This window comes from Rosa rugosa, chromosome 4 (genome assembly GCF_958449725.1).
Source record: "Rosa rugosa chromosome 4, drRosRugo1.1, whole genome shotgun sequence".
Lineage (NCBI taxonomy): Eukaryota > Viridiplantae > Streptophyta > Magnoliopsida > Rosales > Rosaceae > Rosa > Rosa rugosa.
The window spans coordinates 14191156-14197229 of NC_084823.1; positions in this window are offsets into that span (position 1 = coordinate 14191156).

Genomic DNA, 6074 nt, shown 5'->3' on the forward strand with positions numbered 1-6074 from the left:
CGACGACCTTGACCTCTACGTCCTAATCCTCCGATCTCCGCCCCGCATTCGAAGTCCGCGACGCCGACCTCCGCTTCTTCTACACCGGATTCTCCAGCTCCTGCGCCGACCTCCTACGACGGGTTGCTGACGAGTCGTCGGGTTCGCCGTGATAGATACAGCTCCTGCTCCGAAGACGATGATTTAGCTTGAAATTGGCGTTGGCGACTTGTGTTCTTCATAATTAGATCCCAGTATAGCACAACCGGTAGTTACTTCTTAATCGATTCTGTGTCAATTACCACCGGAATTCAATATAGGTCGTCGGGATCTGCACCACCTTCTTAATCGACCATTTCCTGCTCCGAAGATCATGTACATGTCAGCCTATATTCTGGTACACTGCTTTTCAGTTTTCATTAACAATAATATTCACCGACGTCCATTAGCTCCGGTGGTCCAAGCCAGCTCCAGAGCCGACGACTCGGTTCCCTTCGAGATGTCGGTGGAGAACGCCCTCAGGCTCGTCATAGTCTTGGTAATATCCTCGGAGTCTTTGCAATAGTGAAGCATAATCTGACTGTTGTGCTTGTTATCGGAATCCATGGTTATCCAGTTGTACATAACCACTCAAGTATTAAGGCTTTGTTTGGCCTAATAGATCGAGAGAAGAAGATTGGGGAAGATTGAGGGGTGCCCAAATCAAATTCTTGCTTCTTCTTCTTTTTTATTTATTTTCTTTTTTTTTTCTATTTTTTTTTTTGTGGTAAATTGGTTCAGAAGCTCAAAATGAAAGAAATATGAAAAAAAGAAGAAGGTTCTATTAGGGCAATAGAGGCCTATTAAAGATCTATTGGGGGCAATAGACGTTTTGAATTGATGTAATCTTCTTATTTTTGTTATGTAATCAATATTTTATTTGTCTAAATTTAGAGAGATTAGTTCCCATTCTGGCGACTGAAAGTCATATTGGGGGGCAATAGACGTCTATTAGGGGGCAATACATGGCTGATAGACATCTATTGGAGGGCAATAGACGTCTATTAGGGGGCAATAGACTATTGGGGCAATACATGGCTGATAGTCGTCTATTGGGGGGCAATAGACTATTCGGGCAATATACGTCTATTGGGGGGCAATAGACCTCTATTGCCCCTCTATTAGGGAGCAATAGATGTCTATTGGGGTCAAAAAGACATTTCCGGTGAGATTTCTAGCAAATTCCTGTGGGCGGCAGCCGGTGACCGGATTCCGGCGACCGATGACCGATTCCGGCGAAAGTTGGCCGGAATCCGGCGACCGGTGACCAGATTCTGGTGAAAGTTGGCCGGATTCCGGCGGCCTGTGACGGGCTCCGGCGAAGTCTCCTATAGTTTCTCTCTCTTCCATTTTCTCTCTCTCTCTCTAAATAACAAAGGGGTGAGGGGTAAAATGGTATTAAAAAAAAATTAAAAACAAAAAAAAAAATCTTAATGGGGTATTAGGGAAGACCCCCTTAGGGTGTATTGGGTAAGAGAGAATTAAAAAAACTTAATGGGGTAAGTGGGAAAAAAATCCCTAAAAATGGGGTAAATGGACAAAAACCCTTAAATTTATGATGGACCTTTTAGTCTTCCTATGGAGTTAATGAGGGAGGTGGGTTGTTGATTCATGAATGAGCATTGATGAAGTAATTCTAGAGGCTTTTATCAATGGTATAAATAGAAGAAGCTTGTATGGAGGCAAGCAAGACGACAAGAACAATCAAGGGTCTTCAAGATGTAGAAGATAAGGGGAGTTGCGTGTATAGCTCTTGGAGTAGAGTGGTCTTCTAAGATTGAGAGAGGGTGTACAAGGGGTATCCGATTGGATGCAATTGCAAAGGGCTTGGGTTGGGCATAAACTTGAGTGGTGTAATCTTGTACTTGTGAATTCTCTCATAGTGAAGATGAAAACTCTCCGAGGACGTAGGAATGGATTTTGGCCAAACCTTGTTAAATCCTATTGTCTTCTTAGCTTGGTTGTTTCTTCTTTCCATCTCTACTACTGGTACTTGCGTGGCGGGGGATTAATTTCCTAACACTCCAAATCCAGAGAATAGTCCATCTAGTTATGTCCTTTGGAATCTCAAGTTGTTCTCACTGTCTGCGTTTCAGTACAGCTTACGAGTATTGCTTAGGTTGTATACTGCTTGCAAACACTTGGAAATAACTTCTTTCAAAGAAGATTGATAATGTGCAGAATGTGACTCAAATTTCGCACAATCGACTCACACTGCACTATTTTGAACTGTAATAGGAAATAAGGTGGGGGATAATTGTTCACTATAGTTGTCACCGTTTTGCTGGTTCTGTTAGTGTTGTCAAACAGTACAAATTGGATAAGCACATTACTCGAGCGTTAGTGCGACTATTGTTTATATGACGATTTACTGTTCTAGTTTAACTTCTGCTATTGACTTACTGTATACTTTATTTTGCTATTGTTGTCTCGCTGTATTCTTACACTAAAAATCAATATAAAATGCTTCATCTGTTGGCCATTTACATTTCTGATATCTAGTCAGGAGTCCCATGGATGGCAAAACGCACTTCTGTGGTCTCTGCCTAGACACAGAAGAACCCAAGTTCAGCCTATGTTTGGAGTCGCTACACGTATGTAAATTGTGTAATACATATTATCCTTTTCTTCTTTTTCCCCTTTTTGTACTAGCTAGCACGCCTCCAATACAAAGAATACAAGCAAACCAAAAGTGCCAAGACCTTATACACTCAATCTAGTCTAGCCACTAGCCTAAACATTGCACACTTGCGAGTGATTTCCAGTTCCAGGGCAAACAAAGAGTGCATGTTTGAGTTGTAGTAAAGAACAGTGACTGCTTAAGAGAAAAGAACATAACATCTTAAGTTAGTAGCAAAATACTTCATGACCCAAAAAAAAAAAAAAAAAAAATAGTAGTAAAATACTTGAAACACAATTTTGTTATTAGTTGAAGTTGATACTAAAGTTTGTCTACAAATTACAATACTCCAATCCTCTCTTGGATTCCTCATTCAATAATCGGGCTCTTGACCATTTACCCAATTTGGGCCCAACAAATGCCCACTCACTCCACTAAAAAATTTGTGTGCCCACTTACCCAATTTAAATGTAAAAAGACAAGTTTGCCCTTCAAATAATTAAAAGGGGTAATGCTCATACACCCTGAATCCATCAAAATACCTCCCAAAAACCCCAACAAATTATTTTTATTCCTCTCCACCCAGACTCCTGTCTCTTTCTTTCCTACCAACCCAACATATCTCTTTTTCTTGCCATCAGTACCCTTCTGTTGGTTCTTTGCATGTTCATATAGTTTAATATTTCTCTGTTACAATTGATGAAACGTGGTGGGCCCATTCTTAAAGTTATTTGTTTAAATAGAAGTGTTAGAATTCATCCTCTATTTCAAAAGGTAAACAGTACGTTTTAATATTCATAATTTCGATTGTCGATCGACTTGAGCTAAATGTTATCTGCAAAAACACTAGCAAAGAATTAAATCAGGAAAGAGAAAAATTGAGAAAATTGAAAGACTATAGAGAACGTCTTCCTAGAGAAACTCCCAATTATTGGGATATCCTCTATAGACTTCAAACCAGAATTTATAAATTAGAAGAAGATATTGAAAATCTTTTATATATTCTGGGAGAGGAACAAAAACCTCTTGATTATTTGAGCATTGGTTAGATCCGCAAATCACTGGTATCAGAGCTTGCAAAGAGCTCAACAGGGGAATCCCCAATGGGGACAATGTCTGACTTAATATTAGAGAAGTTGAATTCTCTATTAATATCCTCTGATGAGAAACATCAGACCCTGTTACAAGAAATATCTAGATCTCAAGATCATCCAGATACGTTACCTGATATAATCGCTCGATTAGAAAAATTAGAGCAAAAAATAGATTATATCAAAGAACTTCCAAAAACGGAAGAAGAAAAGCTAACGAGTGTTAGTAGAAAAATCAATGAACAGCAAAAAACGCTGGATTCTATGAAAAATATACTCAAGGATTAGGACCTGAAGGTCTCCCTGCGGTTTCGGCGTCTAGGAGGCATAGCACCTGAAGAAGAGAAGGATAACAAAGCTCAAGGATTAGGACATTAACCTATCTACTTTATATACATAATGAACACACTAGCACCGAAGAGTATATGATGGGGATCCGCCGCGGTCGGGCCATCACTCGGGAGGTACTAGGCGCCATTAAGCATATAGAGTAGTAGGAAGGAAAGAAGTCTACAGGACCTAACAACCTAATGCTCTGATACCAAGTTGACAGGACCCGCCCCGAATTTCACCCTGAAATCCGAGGTGGCCCTGTGGGGCCCACCTTAGGAATAACTCTACCGAAAATTCAGTAGAGTCACCCCTAAAAATGGACTACCCAACCTGTAGAATTACAATCACACTTCTAACAAATCATCCATAATCTCCTGGAGCCACCCTGCTCCCCAAAATCCAACAACTCCACAATTTACAACTAAAAACCGAACATTTCAACATACACAGGGGCAACACCCAAACTTTACAACAATTGTCCCACAGGTTATCAGAGCAATCTAAAGAAGATTAAGAATTCATAATACAAGTAGGTTCAACGATTAACCTACAATATGAAAACAACAGCAGCAGATGCTATGCCCCGAATCCTACTATGCCGAACCAGCTACTCTGCAAACTGGGCATTTGAAACCGAAGGGCCCAGGGGAAAAGCACATAAAACGTTAGCGTGAGTGGACAAAATAAATAAATAAATAATTGTAAAGAAAAGTGGGTTTTGTGCTTTTCCACATTTATCCCTTTTAAAAACCCGATGCATGCAACTTTTAAGAAAAACACATTTATCAACAAATCCAAGATTCTCGTAAAAACACACCAGCCCCGCTGGTTACGATAACATCGAAATCCAAAATTCTCGTGAAAACACACCAGCCCCGCTGGTTACGAAAATAATGGACTAGCCCCGCTAGTCAAGTCACGAAAAAGTATGGGGAAGAAGTTATCACCATACGAGAAGGGAGCCTCCCAGGCTCGGGTCGGAGTGTCCCACACTCTGGAGCATCTCATGCTCTGCTCTTACTCACCCACAAACACATAGTAAGCAGGGAGGAGTACTAATAGGCTAGCTAGCAATAAATATGACGACCCAGGTATGGCGGGTAAAAACCATTAAAATCCAGTAAATCTATAAGGCTTCCCCATGTCCCACGAATAAAGAAAACACGGGTACGATTCCCAACCGTACCCGGAAATTCTCGTAAAAGTCGTATAAAGCAACAGCGTGTCCCACACGCTAAAAGAATAACTAGATTAACAATAAGGCATTCCCAATGCCAAAATCGAAAGTCAATAAATAAACAAGAAATATAATTCCATCGAAATCCCATTTCGAAAAAAAATATTCCAGAAATCTCAATATCGACGAATAAAATATATTAATAAATTTCGGAAATCACCTCGGAAAAATAATTCGTCGAAAATCACTTAAATCACAAGTTCAAATCCGAGTGAATAAAACTCACGTTCCAAAAATCATGATGGAAAATCCAAGCAATATTCCAAAACCGAAATCGTATCCTAAACTAAAATAATATGATAATTAATAAAACATTAACTCGAAAAATAAATGCATGCATCAATATTCAAAAACAAACGTCCACTCACAGTATACGGCTAGCGTGGTATCCAAGCGTAAGGATCCTCGTCGAGCGATGAGTTAGTATCTCGTCCTGTACACAATTGTATTCCGTAAACAACAATTCAATAAAACAATACGATTCTATATTGAATCCCGAAAACCCCACGTAAACTAGCAATTCCAACTCCTTTCAACTTCAAGCCAAACTTCACCATTTATATCAATCCATCGATTAAGGTATTCCATGACGGAATAAGGGAAATCCGAAGGCCGGATTCTCACAAATCAACAACCGAAACTCCACACTTTCAAAATTCACAAACAATTCCAAACTCCTCCAAAAATTACCAAACTTCATAAACAAGCTCTACTCAAATTATAGGATTTAATGGGCTAAAAATTGGAATTAAATGTCAGCCCTACGTGCCACCAC